Raw genomic sequence first — 26,574 nt, forward strand, 5'->3', positions numbered from 1 at the left:
GTTAGTTTTTAAGTCAAATGCGTCCGTTCTCCCTTTTCTGTCTATACACTGTGTCGGCTTGTAAGTACTCCGTGATTGTGCACTACCAAACATGCTCGTCTGCTCGTAAACCAGCAATGACATGACGTGACGACGACGAGGGCGCGGGGATGTGGCGGACCGGTACTTTTCAGAGGCAGTATAGTATCGAATATGATTCATTAGTATCGCAGTACTATATTAATACCGGTATACCGTACAACCCTAATATATACACACACCCACACACAGGGTTTCCCCCTAATGAAACCGAATGTTGCGCTAAATGCGGCTAAATCATGGCCACCACACCTTAAAAAAAAAAAAAAGATATATATATATATATATCCATCCATGTTCTACCGCTTTTTCCCTTTTGGGGTCGCGGTGGGCACTGTAGCCTATCCATATATAATATATATATATTTTTGTTGTTGTTGTTGTTGCTTGTTTTGTTTGTTTTGTTTTGTTTTTTATGTGAAAACAAATTAAAATAATATAATGCATTGCAATCTCCAGAATAAGTAAAAAGTCAGACAATCGCTATTTTTAACTTTTATTGTGAATCTCATAATAACAGCTGGCCCAATTCCAACAGGTTTTGCCTCCCATGCAAACACTTTCGGCTCCGTGCTTCCCCAGACCCACAACAACACTACCTCATTCTCCGCCAATCTGCTTTCAGGCACGGACGGTGTGTTTGAGACCATGGGAAAAATAAACATTAAAAGGGAAAAATAAACATTAAATCAAAACCACACGGACATAAAACATTACCACCAGCAAATTGTTACAGTATAAATTTATATATATATAGCCTTTTATTTGTGCATTATTGACAAGTGATGCACCAAAACTCGGACGCAGAAAATAGACTTTGATCACCAAAAACGTGTGAAACTTGTATGTCAACAAGACGCACAAGATTGTCTATAGCAGAGTCAGCATATCTGCGATGTGAACATACTTTAATGTATCCCAGGTATACCCGCGGACAGCCATCTACAAAATGTGCAAATATTAAGAGGACAGTGGCGGCTTTTAGGGAGAGAAAATCCAACTGGAGCAACAGCACGATTTAAGTGTGACGTCATGCTCGCTGCAGCTCGCTTTCCGTCAGAGACATCGAGAGACAGAAGTAGAGTTTCTAGATACAAGTACATTCTATAATAACACCAGAAAAAGATGCTAGATTTGTTGGTAGTTGTTTTTAATAAAAAACTATTCTTAAAAGTCTCTAGACGCTTGAAAAATTGTCAACAAAGTACAGTTGTGGTCAAAAGTTTACATACACTTGTAAAGAACACAAAGTCATGGCTGTCTTGAGTTTCCAATAATTTCTACAACTCTTATTTTTTTAGTGATAGAGTGATTGCAGCACATACTTGTTGGTCACAAAAAACATTCATGAAGTTTGGTTCTTTTATGAATTTATTATGGGTCTACTGAAAATGTGACCAAATCTGCTGGGTCAAAAGTATACATACAGCAATGTTAATATTTGGTTACATGTCCCTTGGTAAGTTTCACTGCAATAAGGCGCTTTTGGTAGCCATCCACAAGCTTCTGGCAAGCTTCTGCTTGAATTTTTGACCACTCCTCTTGTCAAAATTGATGCAGTTCAGCTAAATGTGTTGGTTTTCTGACATGGACTTGTTTCTTCAGCATTGTCCACACGTTTAAGTCAGGACTTTGGGAAGGCCATTCTAAAACCTCAATTCTAGCCTGATTTAGCCATTCCTTTACCACTTTTGACGTGTGTTTGGGGTCATTGTCCTGTTGGAACACCCAACTGCGCCCAAGACCCAACCTCCGGGCTGATGATTTTAGGTTGTCCTGAAGAATTTGGAGGTAATCCTCCTTTTTCATTGTTCCATTTAAAGCACCAGTTCCATTGGCAGCAAAACAGGCCCAGAGCATACTACTACCACCACTATGCTTGACGCTAGGAATGGTGTTCCTGGGATTAAAGGCCTCACATTTTCTCCTCCAAACATAATGCTGGGTATTGTGGCAAAACAGCTAATTTTTTGTTGCACCTGACATCACATGGACAAAGATAAGACCTTCTGGAGGAAAGTTCTGTGGTCATAAAATAATCAAACTTCTTGAATGTTTTTTGTGATCAACAAGTATGTGCTCCAATCACAAAATAAGAGTTGTAGAAACTATTGGAAAATCAAGACAGCCATGATATTATGTTCTTTACAAGTGTATGTCAACTGTTGACCACGACTGTATATTGTACAATAAGCAGCAACAATTCAAAATAGAACACAACAATACAATATAACACATTTGTTTGAAATGTATGTACCGGATACATTTTTTGAACCTTTTTAAAGTAAAATCATATCATCCTTGCAAATTATATGATGACATCATGGTGACCACACCCCCTAACCACACCCCAACAGCCTTGGCAAACTTGGGGAAATCCTGTTATATAAATATATATATACACACTAGAGATGCGCGGATAGGCAATTATTTAATCCGCAACCGCATCAGAAAGTCGTCAACCATCCGCCATCCACCCGATGTAACATTTGATCAGAACCGCACCCGCCCGCCATCCGCCCGCACCCGCCCGTTGTTATATATCTAATATAGACGATGCAAGGCATTAGTGAGGCATACCTGCCAACTACTCCGGTTTTCCCGTAATTCGTACGGTTTTCATCAACCTATTCCGGGTTACGGTTGCAGTGATAAAATATACGGTTTTTCATTAATTAAAAAAAAAAAAGGGTGAAAACTACGCGAATTGCACCTTGTGCAGACAAGATTTTCCGATCGGACACGGAGGAATTAGCGATGTAAAAGACCATGTTGGGACAAAAAAACACAAGTCTAATGCCGTTGCTAGCGATACAAGTGGAAAACTTTCAACGTTTTTCGTCGCCCAAACAGATTCTTTGGATGTGATAAATGCCGAAGTTTTATTTACGGAGGCAATAATTGAGCATGGACTTCCAATCGCACTGGCTGATCACATGGGACAGTTAAATGTTTGTAATGCAACCTTTAAAAATCATTACGCGGTGATCGCGGTCCCAAAAATAAACTTTTCTTGCATGATAATGTCCAGAAAAACTCGCTTTATATTACTATAGAGTCCTTTTAACGAATGAGTTTGATGGTTTATCACAAACCTTAAATGAAAGAAGTCCTTTGTTCTCCTGCACCATGCATGCGCTTTGGCCTTGCTTCGTGTTTGGTGCGCAATCCTGTCGGCTGTATTTCACAGCACGTCTTTGACAACTTGAAGTGGCATAAAACATTTAAAACAAAGGGGTTATAGGAACAATCACTTTCAGTGTTTTATGCCACTTCAAGTTGTCAAAGACGGTATGCTGGTGCCCGACTGCCACAAGTGGAACAAACATTTGAAACAAAGGGGTTATAGGAACAATCACTTTCAGTGTTTTATGCCACTTCAAGTAAACGTATCATAAAGTTACCATATCATTTTTGCAGTATGATCAATCTGATAGAATAAATTTGGATTTTAGCCACAAAAAGGTAATGACACCAATGTTATCTATTGGAATTGTTTAGTACTGTTATAATGTTAAAAGTGTTTATACTATTTATGCTTTCAAGTCCAAGTTGAAGAAATCTTGTTAAATGTTGACAGCATAACTACCAAAATACAGAAGTATGTCCTTAATATTTTTGCAGTGCTATTTCTGTTGAAAAGTTAAAATGATTACATTAGAGATGTGATGTGCCACTTTTCAAGTGTCTGATGGCTTAAATTAATTTTCATTAATTTTTCATATTTTGAATTCTTTTGAAAGGCTTACAAAAAAACTACATTTGAATTGTAATTCCATGCTATTGACAGGACTATTAATTTTAATGAAGTTAGCTTACCACGTTTACAGTATGATAATTGTGATAGAAATGTGAATTTTAGGCACAGAATATTTTTTACAATTGAACAAGGCAGTAGATTATACAAGCTTGGACAGAAAGTTAATGACACCAACTTTTTTTTTTAATGGAATTGTTTAGTACTGTTTTACCATTTGTTTACTGTAAAAAGTGTTTATACTGTTTATACTTTCAATTAACAAATTGAAGTCTTGTGAAAGGTTGACAGGATAACTGGCATTAACTGTCAAAATAATTTCAAACTATTGAAGTTAGCTTACAGAATAAACATGTCAATCAACCCATATGATTCTTGCTGTAATATTTTTGTTTTGAAAAGTCACTGTGACTGATAGAAAAGTGATGGTTTTAGCAACATATTAACCTGTCTGAATGCTAATAATCATTTTGCGTCGGGGGGCGAAGCCCTGAACCCTCCACCAGGACTTTGTCCTGGACCTACCGGGGCCTGCGGCCCTTGGACCCTGGCTACTAGGTTTTTCTGATTTCAAAAGTTGGCAGGTATGGTGAGGTTATAAAGCTTTTGCCTGTTAAAGAAAGGAGACTGATCCAATGCAGCACAGACATTCGCGTGCCACGCTGTCACGACCCAGACGCACACCAGTGCGCAATCATATGGGAGCCGCGCTGAGCGCACCTCCAAGCGCGTCTCGCTGCCGGCGACGGCCGGGTATCGGCCCGACGCTCCAGCGCCATCCATTTTCAGGGCTAGTTGATTCGGCAGGTGGGTTGTTACACACTCCTTAGCGGGTTCCGACTTCCATGGCCACCGTCCTGCTCTCTATATCAACCAGGGTGAGCCCCACCCCTTTCGTGAGCGCACTGCGCGCGGAGTGACCCCTGTTACGCGCCCCCGGCAACAGGGGTGGCGGGCAGGTAAGCTGCGCGGGCGGAGCGCGCGGAGTGACCCCTGTTACGAGCCCCCGGCCACGGGGGTGGCGGGCAGGTAAGCTGCTTACCTGCTGCGCGTGACGCCGGCCGCGGCGAAGGCGGACGAGGCGGGGTGTCGGTGCGGTGGGCGCGGTGGTGACCCCGGACGTGCGTCGGGCCCTTCTCGCGGATCGCCTCAGCTACGGCTCCCGGTGGGGCCCTCTCGGGGGAAGGGGCCTCGGTCCCGGACCCCGGCGAGGCGTCCCTTCTCCGCTCTGTAAAAGTGTCCATCTCTTTTCTTTTTTCTTCTTCTGTTGTGGCATATGCAGCAGGTGCCTGCTCGTTTTTCGTATGTGGGTAACATTTAACTATGTATATATATTTCCGAATGTCACCCGCCTGAATCTATTTAAAATCTAATTTTTTTTTTATTTCAACCGCCCGACCCGACCCGACCCGACCCGCGGATAAAATCTAATTTTTTTTTATTTCATCCGCCCGATCCGCGGATAATCCGCGGACTCCGCGGTTGTGCCCGCAAACCGCGCATCTCTAATACACACACACACAAATAGATAGCCCGGCCCCAACTCAATGTGGCCCCGGAGTCAAAAAGTTTGGGGACTTCTGGACTAAACACTTCTCATTTGCTTGACTGAGGAATGCTGATATCAATGGGTGAACCATTCTCTCTAAAGCTTCTAACGTTGTGATAAATTACACATGAGCCAAATGGTGAGAGGAAGGGTTCATTGTTGTTACTTTCACTGAAAATAACACTGGGCAGCTTTGTGCAATTTAGGTGAGGTGAGTATTTAGTAAAATTGATGAACCAGACTGACGATGACCCTGCATGACCTCACTTATCACCAGGGACTCATGACCCATCTGTCACTTTAAACAATTCCTTAATCGCTCTCATGCTAGCATCTGAGGTCAGGCCAGGCGTGGAACAACAAAATGGCACACGCATTTTTCTCCTGTGTGACACTGTGAAGACATCCGTTTGTCTTTTATGCAGCGAGTGATCAGTGATAACGGTGGGTGGGGGGCAGCTGCCCTGTCTGTTTCAGGGTGCTACTATTCATTTTAGAAGGAGCTGGACAGGCAGACGGTCACATTTGCATTCCAATGAATGCTCGTATCAAAGCGCCATCGCATGACCTCTTCATGACCAGCAGCACTGGTTCTTCTCCATTAGCAACACTAGTATATGAATACAAGCCATATGAGCCTGTTACTGATTAGAGGTATCGAAGCACAATAAAGAAGCACAAGAGATGAATGGGAAATGCATATCAGGGTCTACACTGCAAAAAGTCAGTGTTCAAAAACAAGAAAAACAATGCAAAAATTAAGGGTATTTTATTTGAACTAAGCAAAATTATCTGCCAATAGAACAAGAAAATTTGGCTTGTCAAGACTTTCCAAAACAAGTCAAATTAGCCAACCTCAATGAACTCAAAAATACCTTAAAATAAGTATATTCTCACTACCGTATTTTCCGCACTATAAGGCGCACCTAAAAACCACAATTTTTCTCAAAAGCTGACAGTGCGCCTAATAACCCGGTGCGCTTTATTACGATTCATTTTCATAAAGTTTCGGTCTCGCAACTTCGGTAAACAGCCGCCATCTTTTTTCCCGGTAGAACAGGAAGCGCTTCTTCTTCTACGCAAGCAACCGCCAAGGAAAGCACCCGCCCCCATAGAACAGGAAGCGCTTCACCCGCCCCCATAGAACAGGAAGCGCTTCACCCGCCCCCGGAAGAAGAAGAAAAAACGCGCGGATATCACCGTACGTTTCATTTCCTGTTTACATCTGTAAAGACCACAAAATGGCTCCTACTAAACGATCCGGGTCATAAAAAGACGCAATCTCTCCATCCGCACACGGATTACTACCGTATTTCACAGCAACTGAACCGCACTGTGGAACGGGAGCACGTACGGTGAATATTCGCTCCACAGGGAATGAGAAGTCATCCTTCACTGTGGTTCTAGCTTGCCATGCTAACTTCCACTCATGGTGATATTCAAAAGGAAGACCTTGCCAAAAGAGACCTTTCCAGCCGGCGTCATCATAAAAGCTAACTCGAAGGGATGGATGGATGAAGAAAAGATGAGCGAGTGGTTAAGGGAAGTTTACGCGAAGAGGCCGGGTGGCTTTTTTCACACAGCTCCGAAGGCGAACACACCTTCACTAAGACGGGCAGACAGCCTCGGACGACATACGCCAACATCTGCCAGTGGATCGTAAATGCTTGGGCAGATATTTCGGTCACAACTGTGGTCCGAGCTTTCCGGAAGGCAGGATTCACAGAACAACAGCGACACTGACTCCCGATGACTTCTACGAGACGGAACCGGCCATTTTGGATCCCACGCTAGCGCAACTTTTCAATTCGGACACCGAAGACGAAGAATTCGAAGGATTTACGAATGAAGAATAACTTCAGAAGGTGAGCGCTATGTTTATTTTGTGTGTTGTGACATTAACGTTCGAGCAACATTATGTTACTATTGCTCTACACCATTTTGAATTTTACTATGTTTGTGATTGCACATTTGCGTACATTTTGGGACAGAGTTGTTAGAACGCTGGTTTTCAATATATTATTAAAGTTTGACTGAACTATCTGACTGTTTTTTTGACATTCACTTTAGCGCAGCGTTTTTTTGACATTCACTTTAGCGCAGCGTAGGCGCGGCTTTTAGTCCGGGGCGGCTTATTGGTGGACAAAATTATGAAATATGTAATTCATAGAAGGTGCGGCTAATAATCCGGTGCGCCTTATAGTGCGGAAAATACGGTAATAACAAGTGCACTTTTGTTGGTAGAAAAAAAAGAGACCCTTTGCTCAATATGTTGAAAAATATTCTTAAATTAAGTAAATGCTAGTGCCATTATCTTGACATAATGATATACGCTCGGCATTGCAGTTCTTGAAACCAGCAAACTTGTACTAAAAAGTAATTTATTGTTCTTCATGGAAAGGCAACAAGGCAACCGCTTGTTACTCTCGGGGTCTCCTAGTCGCTCAGGCAAATCATATTGTCTAAAAATGCATTTTTCCATCGATACGATGACATCATAGCGCCAAGTGCGTGCTCTTTCAGTCAATTAGTGCGCATATACACAGCCTGGCCCCCGGCCCAAACATTTTTTATTGTCATTTTGAGGAATTTATCTGAATGTGCAAAAACTATTTCTGTTCAAAATTGTTTGAAATGTCAAATGTTTGAATATTAACTGTTCGTTTATTGTACTGTGCCAACTGTACTACTATATGAGTACGTATTTTCTATTGTTTCATTGAAAATAAAACAGCAAAGTCAATTTGGCTGTCATCTGTTCTAATTATGAGACACAATTCTCTCTTTCATGCTTGAAATAAGAAATGATTACTTTGAAAAAGCAGTTTTATACTTGTGAGTGTTGATGACACAGCTTTGCAACAGTTGATAGTCTAGTTTCAAGCATTTTTTTGCTCAATATAGGTCATAAAATCTCAGCAACAAGCTGTAATATCTTACTGAGACAATTTAGGACCAAAACCCTTAAAACAAGTAAAAGACTAACATAAAATCTGCTTAGTGATAAATATTATCTTATTAGACAAAAAATAAGCAAATATCACCCTTATTTGGGATATTTAATCTTACTTAGATTTCAGTTTTTGCAGTGTACATGCTATCATCAGTTGAAAATAGTGATGCTGTCAGGACGTGGACTATGGAGTGGTTGTTTTCCCGAGATGCAAGTGAACTTGGACCGGACATGGCGTGAAGGTAGTGACATCTTTTATTTTAACACTAAAACTAAAAAAAAGAAGCAAACAAAAGGCGCGCACAATGGCGGAGAACAAACTATGAAACCAAAAGACTAGCACAAAGGCAATTAACTAAGAGCACGAAACAAAAACACTTACTGTGGCATGGCATGAAGCATGAACTATAGTGGACATGAATATCATGGGTAGCAGTAGCATGGATGGATAGGTAAATAGGGGTATGATAAGATAGATAGATAGCATGGTATGAAAGGATATGTCACCAGGACGAACAACAGAAACAGACAGGCTTAAATAGCAGTGACATGATAGTGACAGGTGTGCGAGTGCAAAGCATGAGACAGGTACGTGACATGAGGATGTGAACCAGGTGAAACTAATGGTTGCTATGGTGACAAAGCAAGGGAGTGAAACCAGGAACTAAAAAGTGTCCAAAAACCAAGCAAAATATAACTAAACAAAACATGATCACAGGCATGACAGATGTCAGGTAAAGCCAGATTATAAAGAGTCCTATTTCTTTTTAAATTACATGCAAAGGTTTTTTAAAAGTGCAATACATTTTCATAACATGGTCACTAATGCCTAGTTTCTCTTGTTATATTCTAATTTTTATTGTTATATTTCTATTCTTATTGTTGCTATTTATTTTTATTCTTATCTATTTTATTTCCATTTATACCCCCGTTATTTACTTTTTAAATTTGTTCTCAATTCTGTACACTGCTCCTAGAATTTAAATTTTTCTGAGGGAACTCTCCTGAAGGAATCAATAAAGTACTATCTATCTATCTAAAATGCTGTGGATGATTGGTGTTCCATATGTCTCACAATAAACAAATTACACATAAAAAGGCTTCAAAATAGACGCCCCAATATAATTTTCTTTGTCATATTGTGTGCAAATCAGCGGCAATCTGCAGGTAAACAACCGATTTAAAAATGTCACGCCATCATTTCACTAATTACCTTACAATTGATAGGTTTAAAGATAAGGTGGTGCCATGTCTTGTTCCGTAAGTGACTCGTGTACAAATAATATTTGTATAAAGTACCGATGACCACGTGCTGTCTTGTGAATAGTTGCACATTGTCCACACACATAATTAAGACGAATGGACGAGGCGGCCCGAGGCACAATGTGGCCCTCCCTCTATCACACATACTCTCAAGATTGAAATTGGACTTTGTCACTCTGAGTCACAAGATCCAGCTGTAAACGAACAGAGCGGCCATTGAGCGAGATGCCAAGGAGTGATGTGTGACTGTGCCGGGGAGTTGTCCTCCCTTCTCTGGCTTTGACCAGCAGCAGCATCCCCCCCTCCCGCCCCTTCCCTAAAGCCAGAAGCCTCTCCATCACTTTACCCAGTGACCTGAAACTGCAGGGCCAAACAAACCTAAGCAGAACCTCAGTCATCATAATGAATCCAATGCTATGCCTGATTGAACAAGGCCTGCACAAACATCCATTGCAACTCTAAATTATTTGACATTAATACAAATGAATAAGAGCTGTCAAAATAACACCCAAGTAGGGCAATTTTGTGCATGATGTCACTAAGATGACATATCAAAACAACACTAAATTAAAGTGCACTTTTTGTACAGAACGCCACTACAATATTTTAAAACAAATAAAGTGCCCTTTTGTGCATGATGTCACAAGATATTTCATAAACTGTAAAATAAAAATTAGCTGCATAATAGGAAATCAAATGGTGTATGTCCTTCACTATGTGGTAGGTCACTGCGGACGTTATCTCCTGTTTTTGACTATTTTTTTCATACGGTGATCTGGAAATGGATAATGCCAGGCTCAATTGGGTCAGTGCTGGTTGCTTCGGCATTTTGTTGGTGTGGCACCGGCCGAGAGGTTTACATGTGGAGTTTCAAGCACTCCTTATTCTCCAGCGGGTGACTTTTCAAATGATGCTACAAATTAGTAGTGCTGCTACTTTTTGTAGCAACGCTTTTGCCGCATACTTTACATAGTATGGTTGTCTGTTCAACATCTTCCCGCTTGAAGCCAAACCACCGCCAGACGATGGACCCCGTGCTGTTTTTCTTGGGAATTAATTCTTCTTCCTCCATTTGTTAACGGATTTGCACATTCTCTCACTCTTATTAGCACTCGCACCGTTCCGCTAGCACCACTTGCCACAGCTAACCTTACCCATGTCGCTACCTCTCTGCTCGGCGAGGGCGTATGACGTTGCACGCGCGACAGTATGTGACGTGTGTAACAAGGTGCGCTTGTTTTATCTGTCTGTGAGAAGGAGAGACAAGAAAGAGTGAGGGTTTTTTTTTCGATTGATTGAAACTTTTATTAGTAGATTGCACAGTTCAGTACCGTATTTTCCGCACCATAAGGCGCCCTGGGTTATAAGCCGCGCCTTCAATGAACGGCATATTTCAAAACTTTGTCCACCTATAAGCCGCCCCGTGCTGTAAGCCGCATCTAACTGCGCTAAAGGAATGTCAAAAAAACAGTCAGATAGGTCAGTCAAACTTTAATAATATATCAAAAACCAGCGTTCTAACAACTCTGTCCCAAAATGTACGCAAATGTGCAATCACAAACATAGTAAAATTCAAAATAGTGCAGAGCAATAGCAACATAATGTTGCTCGAACGTTAATGTCACAACACACAAAATAAACATAACGCTCACTTTCTGAAGTTATTCTTCATTCGTAAATCCCTCGAATTCTTCGTCTTCGGTGTCCGAATTGAAAAGTTGGGCAAATGTGGGATCCAAAATGGCCGGTTCCGTCTCGTCGAAGTCATCGGAGTCAGTGTCACTGTTGTCCAGCAGTTCTGTGAATCCTGCCTTCCGGAAAGCTCGGACCACAGTTGTGACCGAAATATCTGCCCAGGCATTTACGATCCACTGGCAGATGTTGGCGTCGTCTGGCGCTGTCTCCCTGTCTTAGTGAAGGTGATGTTGGCGTCGTCTGGCGCTGTCTCTCTGTCTTAGTGAAGGTGTGTTCGCCTTCTGTCATCCATTGTTCCCACGCAGTTAGCAGTCTAGCTTCGAATGCCCTGTTGACACCAATATGTAGCGGCTGGAGGTCTTTTGTCAATCCACCCGGAATGACGGCGAGTATTGAATTAAGCGCGTAAGCGTGTCTCTTAATGTGATGTTATGAGCTAGCAAATATAACAACTACACTACCCAGCATGCAACGATAGTGACGAGCATGCGCGGTAGCCCTGAGAAGCGTTGTTGTATGCTGGGAGTTAGAATGTGGTTATGAGCACGCTGTGAGTAAACGTTGAGAACTCAGTTAACACGCCTCGTCTGCATTATTTATAATTAGACAGACAACACACTTAATAGGAGCCATTTTGGGGTCTTTACATAAACACACAAATGGAAATGAAACGTCACATATCCCAGCATGCACCGCGCGCTTCTTCTACGGGGAAAAAAGATGGCGGCTGTTTACCGAAGTTGCGAGACCGAAACTTTATGAAAATGAATCTTAATATTTATCCATATATAAAGCGCACCGGGTTAAAAGGCGCACTGTCAGCTTTTGAGAAAATTTGTGGTTTTTAGGTGCGGCTAATAGTGCGGAAAATACGGTACATATTCCGTACAATTGACCACTAAATGGTAACACCCGAATAAGTTTTTCAACTTGTTTAAGTCGGGGTCCACATTTATCAATTCATGGTGAATGAGAAAAGTCTGTAGCGTAATGCCCGAAGATAAAAGCAACTGTGTGAGAACGTATACTCGAATACTCTACTCAGTGGCCTAGTGGTTAGAGTGTCCGCCCTGAGATCGGTAGGTTGTGAGTTCAAACCCCGGCCGAGTCATACTAAAGACTATAAAAATGGGACCCATTACCTCCCTGCTTAGCACTCAGCATCAAGGGTTGGAATTGGGGGTTAAATCACCAAAAATGATTCCCTGGCGCGGCCACCACTGCTGCCTACTGCTCCCCTCACCTCACAGGGGATGATCAAGGGTGATGGGTCAAATGCAGAGAATAATTTCACCACACCTAGTGTGTGTGTGACAATCATTGGTACTTTAACTTTATACTCACGAAATAGTCATTTTCTACATCGCACAGAGACAAACCCACAATATATCGAGTATATTCGATATATCGCCCAGCCCTACACCGAAGCCTCCCTAAAATGGCACACACGTCAACATGACTGTATGAAGACAGAACTACTGTGAAATACAGTAGCATTTAAAAAAAATACAATCAAAAACAAAAGAAAGGGCGTTGAAGGGAATCCCATTACACTAGGAAGTGTACACAATACGTTATGAAAGTATCAATATAATTGACTATTCTATGGAAACCATTAATTCCTGTCCCCTATTAAGTGGTTTAAATGATTCTGTAATAGGCCATACATCTCATGATGCCCTTTATGAGATCACCACCACCTCCCCCCCAGAACTTAATCGACCCTCAGTCTCATTTCGCTTTCAAGTCTGATGCAGCGGGACATTTGTGTCGATGCTCAACGTTTAAAGGGTTCAACCTCTCAAATAGTAGATCTACATAGTTTGTATACCGAGCCCTGGTCTTTTTTGGTACTGGTTTCTAATTAAGTCGAACCGCAAAGATTCTAGACCAGTGGTGTCAAACGTACGGCCCGAGGGCCGGATCAGGCCCGTGAACAGGTTTTATCAGGCCCGCGGGATGAGTTTGCCAAGTATAAAATTTAACCTGATTTTTTTTAATGAAAGAAACAGCTGTCCTAAATGTGTCCACTGGATGTCGCAATAGCAAGTCTTTGTATCTTTGTAGATGATGCAACATATGTACAAAATAAACCACGTGATGTTAGTATATCAGTCGAGGAAAATGATCAAACTACATAAATGTTTTTTTTTTCATTCAGCTGACCGTTGTAATTCTGACATTCACTTCTGTTGTCGCTACGCTTAAAAAATCTGCTAGCAATAATTACAAATGAAGTAACACTACACAAAAATTTGTAACACAATATTTCCTCCTTAAAGGGCCCTCAAAGTCACGCACGTTAATAAGAGGCAGTGTCTGTTTGAAGTGAACGAGTTATTTACACAAAGATTTTGTAAATGTTTATTTACATACCTTAATTCAGTGGTTCTTAACCTGGGTTCCATCGAACCCTAGGGGTTCGGTGAGTTGGCCTCAGGGGTTTGGCGGACCCTCCGCCGCGGAGTTCAAGACACACCGACTCATCGTGTACATAAAAACTTCTCCCTATCGATGTATTATGAATACCCCCAAACGATGTTCCCTCTTATTTTCCATCAGATTTGCATGTGTGTGATTTGTTGTGAGTTCATGCACTGTGTTGGTTTTGTTCTTTGAACAAGGTGATGTTCATGCACGGTTCATTTTGTCCACCAGTAAAAAAACATAATTTTGTCTTGAATTTGAACATTTTTATTTTTATTTTTTTCCACTAAAGAAGGGTTCGGTGAATGCGCATGTGAAACTGGTGGGGTTCGGTACCTCCAACAAGGTTAAGAACCACTGCCTTAATTGTTTCCAAACGGTGTCTGTAACATGGCATTAAAATAGCTTCAGTTCAGTTCAGTTATTTATTTATTTCATTCATAAAATAATAATTCCACAATGACACTTTGGTGAGTTTACTGAGAAATTTGTGAAGCTGAATCAATGCAAAAAGAATGCCATTAAAACACAAGCACTTGTAAATGTGTTCACACATTATCTAATGCTAACAATGCTAACTTAATTACATTACGACAGCCCGTTCAAGTATGGATGAAAACACTTCGAGAGACATCACACATGACTTTTAAAAAATTCTGCCTCCAGTGTGCGCGTGTGTGCGCGCACGGGTAAAGCCTAGCTTTTGGCTTGTGTCCTTTTGAAAAAATTAAACTATATAATCTTAGCAACATAACATGTTGAATGGTGTTGTTATACTTCTATACAAAGGCAGATACATACACGGCCTATAGGGATGGGTACCGAATTCTGTCAGTACTACGGGGGCTCCACTTTTCAAAATGCGCTAGCTCGATGCTAAATTACACAAAATGTGTCATAGACATGCTACTGATTAGCATTAGTGATTTTACTTGGCGGTTTTAACACCTCCAAATTTTGTAATGAAAACTACAACTAAGACACACAAGACAATCAAAAAGCTGGTGAATAATAAGTACAACACTTACTGTGTAAACACTTTTTAGGGTGCAACAAAATACTATATTGAGCTTAACGGCAAAAACTACTATCGCACGAGGCAACACACAGTAGCCTATACAATACTACTATCCAACGTATTGAAATTACAAATGCATGCAAAGTCCGCTTCATAATACTGAGACTCAGAAGTGTAAGAAACCAAGATATAACAACTGGACAGCAGAGGTATCATTACCAGCTCACTGTTAAAAGTTAAATAAAAAAAATGAGATTTTATCATTAAACATACTGACATTGATTAACACATGACACAAAGAAAAGTAGCAAAAATCTGTATTGTTGAGTACCGGCACCGTTTACGAGGTACCGAATCGATTCAAATGTGAAAGATACCCATCCCTAGCAGCCTATAACACAAACAAGCACAACAACAGAGAGTAGACGAGTGAGGATTTCCACCATAATGTAGATCATTAATAATTAGTCATTATATTCAAAAACCAAAGTGTTAAAATGTGCAACCAGTCAGCTGATGTTGCTAGTCAAGGCTTTTGATGGGCCAAAAAGTGCATTTGTGAAGATGTATATTTAAACAGAGGTAGTAGAAAATGAATTATCTCTTTGAAGGATGAAGATGGAACTGGTAGCTTGACCTTAGAACAAAAGCATCAGGAACTTCCACACATGGGCGCGCAGAAGAAGATTGATATATGTGCAAAGCTTGCAATGCTTGGTAACTCCCCAAGCATTGCAGAACTTCGTAGTGTCAGCATATTTCAATGTTGTCAATACTGTACAACCTGTCAACACATACAAGTACTCCTGAGGGATGGTAAGACTTTAAGGCTTACTTTACTCCCCAATGTCCTCCAATGGATATGACTACCACATTACAGAAAATCCAACTGTCATAAAAATGCTATTATTTTCATGTCGTATCGTCATCTATTGTGAGGGTTGAACCTAATTTAGAACAAGGAAGGCTGTAGCACAAACAAAAACAAAGGAAAATAACACCAATAATACAATTAGCCATGTTAACCGCTAAGTTGGAGCTCTTGAACGCTACCAGGGGTGGGTGGATTGATACAAATATTCACAGTAATGATACCAAGTATAGTCTCAGCATATTGATATTGTTGATCCAGCAGTGACTACATTGTTTTGTTGTGTTTGTTATTGTTTACAAACTCAGTAAAAATACATCTCTAGACACAGGAGGATTTTAAGTGCAAAAATCAAAGGATTTAAACTAGAGCTAATAGTAGTTGTTGCTTTTCTTTGAAATTTTAAGGGAATTGGTAAAAAAATATATATTTAACTGATATTATTACACCACCATTGTGTTGTCAACCATGTTTTTTTCTGATTATAACAGTTATCAATAATAATTTAATCATTCAATGATCTTGAAATGTTCAAGCATCAGCATTGGTATTGTCAACACTGCCCCCAACTACTTGGTATTGAATCGATACCCAACTTTGTACTCTAACCGGAAACTAATTTAAAGTAGCCAAACAATAGAATAATAGGTGCTTATTATATTTCAAGAGAAGTGGAGGTAGAACCATGTCACAAAAGAAAGTAACCAGCCATTACCAGTAAAATAGCAAGTTGATTAATAATAGTTTTGAGAAAATAACCGAAATTATGCACTTTGTTACCGCATATATCAGCAGCTAAATGAAGGTCGTTTCTAACACTTTTATAAAAACGGTTAAATATACACAGTATAGTGTTGTCTCAATACCAATATTTTGGTACCGGTACCAAAATTATTTCGATACTTTTCAGTACTTTTGAAAATAAAGGGGACCACAAAATTTTTTATTATTGCCTTTATTTTACCAATAAATCTTAGGGTACATTAAACATATGTTTCTTATTGCAAGTTTGTCCTTAAGTAAAATAGTGAACATTCAAGACAACTTGTATTTTATTAGTAAGTAAGCAAACAAATGCTCCTAATTTAGTCTGCTGACATATGCAGTAACATAATATGTCATTTTCCATTATATTATTGTGTCAAAATTATTAAGGACAAGTGGTAAAAAAAAAAAAAAATATTAATCTACTTGTTAATTCACTGTTATTATCTGCTTACATTCTCTTTTAACATGTTCTGTCTACACTTCTGTTAAAATGTAATAATCACTTATTGTTTGGATGTTTTACATTAGTTTTGGATCATACAACAAATCAATCCGATACCAAGTCGTTACAGGATCATACATTGGTCATATTCAAAGTCCTCATGTGTCCAGGGACATAATTCCTGAGTTTATAAACATAATATGAATTTTTTTTAAACGATGTTGTGATGCCAAAAAATATTGACGTAATCATAGTAGTATCGACTAGATACACTATTGTACTTGGTATCATTACAGTGGATGTCAGGTGTAGATCCACCAATGGCATCTGTTTACATTTTGACGTCGGTGACCTACGGTATGTAGTGAAACATGTTTAGCTATTCCTCGTCCTGCAGGGATGATACTTGTTAGAAACTTACTTTATTTGTCGCCATGGAGACCAGGATTAGTGATTTAGAAGTAGCTAAAACACTGCCGACTGCAGATGGACGTTAGCCATGTCTTAAAGCACCTCTTCCGGTGGGCGTTTCAGTGTTATAACTTCACCTTCATCGTCAGTTTTTAAGCCAAAATGCGTCCGTTCTCCCTTTTCTGTCTACACACTGTGTCCGCTTGTAAGTACTCCGTGATTGTGCGGGACCGGTACTTTTCAGAGGCGGTATTGTACCGAATATGATTAATGAGGATCGCGGTACTATCCTAATACCAATTGATTGATTGATTAATTGAAACTTTTATTAGTAGATTGCACAGTACAGTACATATTCCGTACAATTGACCACTAAATGGTAAGACCCGAATAAGTTTTTCAACTTGTTTAAGTCGGGGTCCATCCATCCATCCATCCATTTTCTACCGCTTATTCCCTTTAGGGTCGCGGGGGGCGCTGGAGCCTATCTCAGATACAATCGGGCGGAAGGCGGTGTACACCCTGGACAAGTCACCACCTCATCACAGGGCCAAAACAGATAGACAGACAACATTCACACTCACATCCATACACTAGAGCCAATTTAGTGTTGCCAATCAACTTATACGTTAATCAATTCATCGTACAAATATATACTATCAGCATAATACAGTCATCACACAAGTTATTCATCAGAGTATATACATTGAATTATTTACATTATTTACAATCCGGGGGGTGGGATGTGGAGGGGGTTGAGGCGGGCGGGTTAGGTTGGGTTGCTAGCAGCATACTTCAGTCATCAACAATTAGATCATCTGAGAAATGGACATTGTAACAGTGTAGGTCTCACTTTGTAGGATATGTACAACAAGCGGTGAACATAGTGAGCCCAGAAAGCATAAGAACAAGTATATAAATTTGATTATTAACATTTGATTATTTACAATCCGGGGAGGTGGGATGTGGTGGGGGCGGGGGGTTAGGCTTCCTGGAGGTGTTCTTTTAGTGTGGTTTTGAAGGAGGGTAGAGATGCACTTTCTTTTACACCTGTTGGGAGTGCATTCCATATTGATGTGGCATAAAAGGAGAATGAGTTAAGACCTTTGTTAGATCGGAATCTGGGTTTGACGTGGTTTGTGGAGCTCCCCCTGGTGTTGTGGTTATGGCGGTCATTTACGTTATGGAAGTAGTTTGACATACACCGTACAACCCTAATACAGTACAATACAAAAATTCCCAAAAGCAATTGTTTAGGGAATAACACTTCAGCCGGTGATTTTTCTTTAATATTACACTAAGGTAAAAAAAAAAAAAATAATAATAATGGCCGTCTGTTTAGACCTAACACAAGAGAGCTAAATCATGTTGCAATCGGACAGACACCTTGTAATAAATAGCATGTTTCTTCTTTATACGACAAGCTTGACTTTGTATGACAGAGTTGGCAGCACAAGCATTGGAGGGTTTAAATCATATTATCTACACAGATGCCAGCATATCTCACACTCTGAGGAGTGGGAAAGTGGCAGCAGTATGATCCTGGCACCATGAAAATGGTGCGAGCTGGGAGGCTGCATAGAGAATGCTACCCCACTCACTCGAATCCAAACACACACAGTTAGACAAATGGGGGGGAAAAAGTTAAGAGGAGAAATTAGGGTGAAAGGAAGAATGGTCAGGGGTGGTGGTATGTGGGATTAATTAAAAGCTGTAGTCATTGGTGTGCCTGTGACACACAGCCAGATGATCTCTGTGTGAGAAGAATCTGTTCCTACAAATCATTTCCTCCCACATTGAGGGGAGCAAAATGGGACTGGGTCTGCAGAGAAAGGCAACGATTTCTCTTCTGGAATCCAAGAATCCAAAAAGAAGGAAAAGGGAATGAGGCGAGGGGAGGAATACTTAAACTTTTGAATAAGAGTTAAATGAATTCATTTCAATCCAACGATGCACTCGACCCATTGTGGGATCAAATGATCTAAGCCACTGTAATCCTAAGCTTGAGCTGTGTATAACGTGTTCAAGTAAAAGTCGTGTGCGTCTATAAATACGATGGCACACAACACTCGGCTTAAACTAACATCTGGCAATGTCTCCGAATCTAACTCTTCACTTTTTTCTTGGGATGCTTGGCAATCTCTTTTTTCCCCTGGCAATATCACTAAGCAAATAAAAGATCATGGGGAATATTTGAGCTTTTAGAATCTTGAAAATCAAGAGAAACAATGATACTGTGTTCTCAACAATTTGCATCTATTGTTTATGCAGAATTATTCTCACAAATATTCAAGACAATGACTAACAGAGACAGGTCAATGTCAGAAATCTAAATCCAACCATTCAACTTAACCCGCTGCCTATTCTAAAAGCATGACCATGCATGTATCATGATCTCCCATGACAGGCATACATAACGCAAAGGTGTAAAAATCCAGGTCTGCAGGAGGTACTTCATCTGGCCTCGGGGCCATTTTAATATCTACGTGATTTTAGCCTAGATGGCAAACTTCAGCAATCATGACTCCAAAATGACTATAGCATCTCCACCATATCAACATCTTATGTAATTCAAATAACTGAAGCGGCCACAGTGGTATTATTAGGATGCATGGCACTAACCAGTCTTACTATGAGTGTCAGATTGTCAACAAAAGTAACAATAATTTAACTGTACACAACTAAAAACGACAAAGTAACACATTGAAGAAAAATACAGACACAAATTATAATTGTAAAGACAACAAAGCATGCTGGGACACATTCTCACACTTCCCAGAAAGTGTCCTTATCTACAAACATCCCGACTGAAGTTCCACATCTCCCAGATTCTGTTGTTTTTGTGTGCAAAATGTTGTAGTCTTTTGATGTTAAAAGGACAACGGGGAGATTGTCAATCAACAATCACTTTTTTTTTTAAACGAACAAGCACAACTCTGTCAGTGTGCACACAAAATTGGTTTCTTGGATTTTATCTCTACCTCTCTTTTTCCTGCACTCATTCTGCAGCGAAGACAAAACCAACTCCTTCCCTATCAACAACACCTGGGGAGCTGAACTCTGTTCGCCGTGCCTGCAGAGCGAGTCCCGGCCTACAGACATAACACACACACACACACACACACACACACACACACACACACACACACACACACACACACACACACACACACACACAAGCACACACACCACATGGACCATGGGTGCATATGCACATATACCCCATGTCTTTGCCACCGCTTCACTCCTTAGGGGCGACGGATGGCTGGAGCAGTGCCAGAAAAGGAGGATCTTCGCCTCCAAACACCCCCCCTCCTGTTGCAAGTCTAGTGGTTTCTGTGCCGTAACATGTGTAGTGTATGTGTGCGTATCGTGGCTACTGAGCTTTTAAATTTTCTTGGTCCCAGTCTGGGACCACCAGCCCACCAGAACATTTCGCCCTCCCCCCACACACACACACACCTTTTTCCCACCTTTTACGGGGTGCCGTAAGTGACGACTCATCAGGGTTCCTGCTCCCATTACAATGTATGTCTGCTCGGGTTTGTGCAAAAAAATATATATATATGTTGTACTTCTGCAGTGACAATAAAGTTATTTCCCTTTTCTGGGCACCAGTCACAACGTATTTGCGGACTTTCTGATTGTCGGATAAATAACTCTTTAAATAGAAAGATGCTTTTTAAAAGACACATTTCCTCCACACCAGTGTAAAAAAAAGTCATTAACACAAGTGGTGTTAAAAAAAATATATGTCAACATGAAAATACAGTCTCTAGCCGTCATGCACATTTTGTCCAAGGTAGAAAACGTAACCACACTTACCACCTCTGTTTCTTTAAAATCAGCGCACACTTATGGACTTTAGTTTTGTTAATTGTCTGTGCATGTTATATAACGCATGCACTTAAAAACAAGGACTTTATAAAATGGGTAACCTATTATTTAACATAGTGATTAAATAAAATTGACCCTGTGTTTTTCTTTGCTAATGCATGTGCATGCTAGCATGTTGTAACAAATTGTAAATATTGAAAAAAAACTTTACTTCAACCTGTGTCAAGACATTCTCAAACACAACTCAATACTGGAGTGGTAAACAGCTATCAATCTTTTGGCAAAATTCACAGCAAAGTTGGAAATAACATTTAAAAACATATTTGGGAAAACATTGCACTTGTTTCCCTTTGTGCTGTGTGAGTTAGACCAAATACAAGTAATGACACATTCACCCAGGTGTCATTAAGAGCAACTCTTAGCTCGGGGCAATGTCTGTAGTGAAAACAAAAACACAGGGAACGTTGCAAGATGGCTCATTAATTCCAACTGAGGTCATGCTAAAACTGTCAGAAAAATGAAGTATTGATGTAGGATACAGGGAACGTTTGCGTTGTTCCACCTCGACCTGGGCCGATAATCAATAAATCAAATAAACTATAAATTTAAATGAACTGGATAACTTTGCCGGCATCGATAAATTGCCATGTCTATGTGTGTTTCTTTCATCTCTTGCTTCCAAACAGGGTGCAAGAGGTTTCATCCTTTGCATCATTTTCAGCACCCGAGTGCAATCGTTCAACAGCAGAGTTAAATGAAGGTAGTAAACCATTGTGTCAGTCATCTACAATCTTTGTCTCTGTGAGTGGAGGTGAGACTGCTAGTTTCAGACCGCAAGTACTACAAGGTAATAAAAATTAGGAGGAAAAAAGATGATTGAAAAGCCAAAAGTCCCGTTGTGGGGATATTTTGGTTTCAAACCGAATGAGGAAGATTAGCCTATAAACTCGGATGAACAGCCCAATATGCTGAATTTACTGCAGTCGACAAGGGCAACCCCCTAAACACCCAAAATTGACATAAAACAGCAAGTGTATATTTACTTAGGCTATGTCTACACTACCCCTTAAACTAATAATTATTTAGCCTAAGCCTCGTGTCAGCCACACTAAATCAGCATTTAAGGTCCCCCTCCTCGGACAATTTTTTACACGGGTAAGTGTGCCGTCTATTTCTTGAATCTCCAGCTCATAGCTTTGTATAGACTCATCGATCATTTACAAACTGATTTCGGAGAGGAAGTGACGTCAGAAAGATGGAGGCGAGTCATCCAGATATGCCCGTGTGGAAATCACACATGAATACCTTAAGAGAAGCAAACGAGCGATTGCAGCTATTTCGGATACAACACATCTCAGACGGCAACATAGACGGTTGAGCGACGGTTTTGGATAAGGCCTGGAAGAACGGCAGCCTGGTGGGATATGTTTGTCACCGAGTGTGTTGTGTCAGAGGAACGGCAAGAGAACTGTCAATCAGAATGTGCAATAATGTTATGTTACTTACTCTGCCTTGTATATACATTTTATTTTTTTATTTTTTTAGCTAAGTACCGTGTGACTTGTTGAAGGGTGGACTAGCAAAGTAAGATTTTCATTGTACGGCAAACTGTCTGTTTAACTGTGCATATGACAATAAACAATCTTGAATCTTGAATCTTCAAATGTCCAGGTCAGCTGTTATTCTACTTAGTGAAAAACTTTGTCCATTCGTCGAAGGGGAGACAACGACAGACTACGAAAAACAGCGAATACATTTGGACTGGCAATGCAGACTATTACTAGTTATTGTCCGCGATGTATATCGAGCGATTACTCAACGTCTAGTTTTGTACTCCATAACTATTGTGAAGCCATGAAGTGGTTGCAGCCGTCAAGTACAGCCGCCAATTTCAGCCTCCAAGCACAGTGTCCTGAACAGATATCTGATTGTTGTAAAAATATTCTTTATCACATTGTTTACTTCCAGACGTCCATTAAAGATATGATTCATGTATGATGGCTCAGGTGTGATTCACTACAATAGTCTAACAGCTGCTGATGGTGAGGTAAGCAAGGTTTACTGTTAAAAGAAATGTGGCAATAGTCTACATTGAAACACAGGGTAAGTATACACTTCCAGGTCAGAGGTGACTATGACGCGCGCATTTTTTTCGAGCATGCCTACTAGGTCGCGTTGCGGTGGGATTTACCCTGGATAACCTTAGTGTAGGGGGCTTAGACCATGTCTACACTAAGTCGTTTAACCCCTTGAACGAATAATTATTTAGCCAAAGCCCCATTTCAGCCACACTAAACCAGCGTTTAAGGTTCCCCATCTCGGACAAATTTTTACACAGCTAAGTGCGCCGTGTATTTCTTGAACCATACAAAGCACTTAGCTTTGTATGAACTCATTGATCGTTTACAAACTGAGTTCGGAGAGGAAGTGACGCCAGAAAGATTGCGCCAACACAGGAAGAGACATCAGAAAGAACGCGCCGCAACCAGCTTCATAACAAAGATGGAGGCGGATCATCCAGACATGCCCGTGTTTCTCCTTTTTGTACATGTACAGGCGCTTTTGGAAATCACAAATCAATGCCTTAAGAGAAGGCAACGGGCGAAGAGATGTTTCCAATGTCCGGGTCAGCTGTGATTCTACTTAGCGAAAAACTTTGTCCCTTCCTCTCGTTGATGTGGTACAGCCAGTGTGTGACTACAAATATTGCTTTACGAATGTGACTGTGAAATGGCCATGCAGCGTGCATGATGCATGCATCTTTGCTAACTCCGCCATTAGCGCGTAGCTGAAAGATGGAACCATCCCCTCGTGTCCCAAACAACTGCTGGAAGATGAAGATCTGGTCCGTTTTTCTTTGGGGTGACCCAACTTATCCCCTGACGCCATATCTCCCGAAAGAATACCCCAACGACGCAGTCAACTCACAACAACAATACTTTGGGTATTCTCTGGCTAGATTAATTGTTGTAAAATGTTCTTTATCGCATTGTTTACTTTCTCATGTCGATTAAAGATTTGATTAATGTATGATGTCAGGTGTGAGTCACTACAATAGGGCCCCACAGCACACTGGATTCTAGTTCATTGAAATACCTCAACACTGGATAGGTCGCGTTGCGCCGGCGGACGGAGGGGGGCGGGGGTCTTAAACGGTGGCATTGTTGTGTGTGGACACGGATAAGGTTAGGTGAGATTTACCCTGGATAACCTTATCTGGGTTAGTGTAAACAGGGCCTTAGTCATATATTCACCTAACTCTGTAGAAACGAATACTCACCGTTAATTATGTACTCCTCAATGAGTTTCTCGCTCCTGTAGCACACACACCACTGTGTTAGCGTGCTGATTAACGATGGAAGCCTGTTGCTCAGACCTTAAACTCGCAATTTTAAAACAAATATCGTAGTCGATGTTTTGCGGAACATGAATGCAGTGGATTGAAACATCACCTAGAAGGTGAAGGTGTATCGCAAAATCTTAATGTACAGTGGAACCTCTACTTACGAACACCTCTATTTGCGACTTTTTCGGTTAACAAACCTTTTGATCACAACAAATATGCCTCTGAGTGCGAAAAATGTTTCAGTGTACGAAAGCTTCATTCATTCATTTATTTTGTGTGCCGCTTGAAGCTTTAGGGCGCTGCCATTTTGATGACATCACATCCTGTGCAGTACAGCACATAAAGGGCACGGCCATCTTGGAGAGGTGCAGCCTCCTACGTCACATCCGTTTTATACAGTCCAATACTCGATGGCCACTTCTCAGTGCTTCAGCTTGTGTTTCTTTTGTCGCCATTCACCAAGTGTCTATTTTACTTACTCAATATGGGTTCAAAAAAGTCAAGAAATCAGCCTGGAAAGAAGGAGAGATTGTCTGCCTTTCGCAGACAGCAAGGTAAAAATGACTTTACTTTTTAACTTTTTTTGTTTTTATATTGAAATAATTGTAGGTCTATGGTTGTTACCATTTTTGAGAGCAACAAAGGGACTTCTGTGTGTGTATGCACGTCTTGATAGTTTAGCTTGCCGTTGTATTATTTTGATAAAAGTCAGATGGCCCTGCTGTAGTGGCTGCTTCTTGCAGGAGCTCTGTGCTGTTGTGTTTCTCCCCTTGTGTACGTGGTCCTTTAAAGTCGTTTGTGTCCTTTGTGTTCTTTAATGTTTCCCTTGTTTTTTATAACAAGATGGCGCCGCAGTGGCTACTGCAGTACTATGCTTTCTCATAGTTGTTGCGTTTTTCTTTGTTTCTTGCCTTGATCTAAGAGAGTACAGTCGACCAAGTCAAATTCCTTGTGTACTAAACATTTGATTTATTACCCCCCTGAATGTATAATATATATATATATATATATATATATATATATATATATATATATATATACATACATATATACATACATATATACATATATATATACATACATATATATATACATACATATATACATACATATATATATACATACATATATACAGGTAAAAGCCAGTAAATTAGAATTTTTTGAAAAACTTGATTTATTTCAGTAATTGCATTCAAAAGGTGTAACTTGTACATTATATTTATTCATTGCACACAGACTGATGCATTCAAATGTTTATTTCATTTAATTTTGATGATTTGAAGTGGCAACAAATGAAAATCCAAAATTCCGTGTGTCACAAAATTAGAATATTACTTAAGGCTAATACAAAAAAGGGATTTTTAGAAATGTTGGCCAACTGAAAAGTATGAAAATGAAAAATATGAGCATGTACAATACTCAATACTTGGTTGGAGCTCCTTTTGCCTCAATTACTGCGTTAATGCGGCGTGGCATGGAGTCGATGAGTTTCTGGCACTGCTCAGGTGTTATGAGAGCCCGGGTTGCTCTGATAGTGGCCTTCAACTCTTCTGCGTTTTTGGGTCTGGCATTCTGCATCTTCCTTTTCACAATACCCCACAGATTTTCTATGGGGCTAAGGTCAGGGGAGTTGGCGGGCCAATTTAGAACAGAAATACCATGGTCCGTAAACCAGGCACGGGTAGATTTTGCGCTGTGTGCAGGCGCCAAGTCCTGTTGGAACTTGAAATCTCCATCTCCATAGAGCAGGTCAGCAGCAGGAAGCATGAAGTGCTCTAAAACTTGCTGGTAGACGGCTGCGTTGACCCTGGATCTCAGGAAACAGAGTGGACCGACACCAGCAGATGACATGGCACCCCAAACCATCACCCAACCATGCAAATTTTGCATTTCCTTTGGAAATCGAGGTCCCAGAGTCTGGAGGAAGACAGGAGAGGCACAGGATCCACGTTGCCTGAAGTCTAGTGTAAAGTTTCCACCATCAGTGATGGTTTGGGGTGCCATGTCATCTGCTGGTGTCGGTCCACTCTGTTTCCTGAGATCCAGGGTCAACGCAGCCGTCTACCAGCAAGTTTTAGAGCACTTCATGCTTCCTGCTGCTGACCTGCTCTATGGAGATTGAGATTTCAAGTTCCAACAGGACTTGGCGCCTGCACACA

At 40.6% G+C, this 26,574-nt stretch overlaps 1 protein-coding gene and 1 long non-coding RNA gene across 2 annotated transcripts in view; one reads left to right on the forward strand and one right to left on the reverse strand.

Annotated features, from left to right (window-relative positions):
• macrod2 (mono-ADP ribosylhydrolase 2) overlaps window positions 1–26,574 on the reverse strand; it is a 1,158,848-nt gene that overhangs the window by 1,030,882 nt on the left and 101,392 nt on the right. The gene's annotated exons all lie outside the window — the stretch shown is intronic.
• The window catches only part of LOC133606378 (uncharacterized), a 71,991-nt gene continuing 69,920 nt past the window's right edge, over window positions 24,504–26,574 (forward strand). Inside the window, exon 1 of the long non-coding RNA XR_009815237.1 lies at window positions 24,504–24,969. This is a non-coding gene — a long non-coding RNA (uncharacterized lncRNA). The remainder of the gene's footprint in view (window positions 24,970–26,574) is intronic.

This window comes from Nerophis lumbriciformis, linkage group LG02, assembly GCF_033978685.3.
Source record: "Nerophis lumbriciformis linkage group LG02, RoL_Nlum_v2.1, whole genome shotgun sequence".
Taxonomy (NCBI): Eukaryota; Metazoa; Chordata; class Actinopteri; order Syngnathiformes; family Syngnathidae; genus Nerophis; species Nerophis lumbriciformis.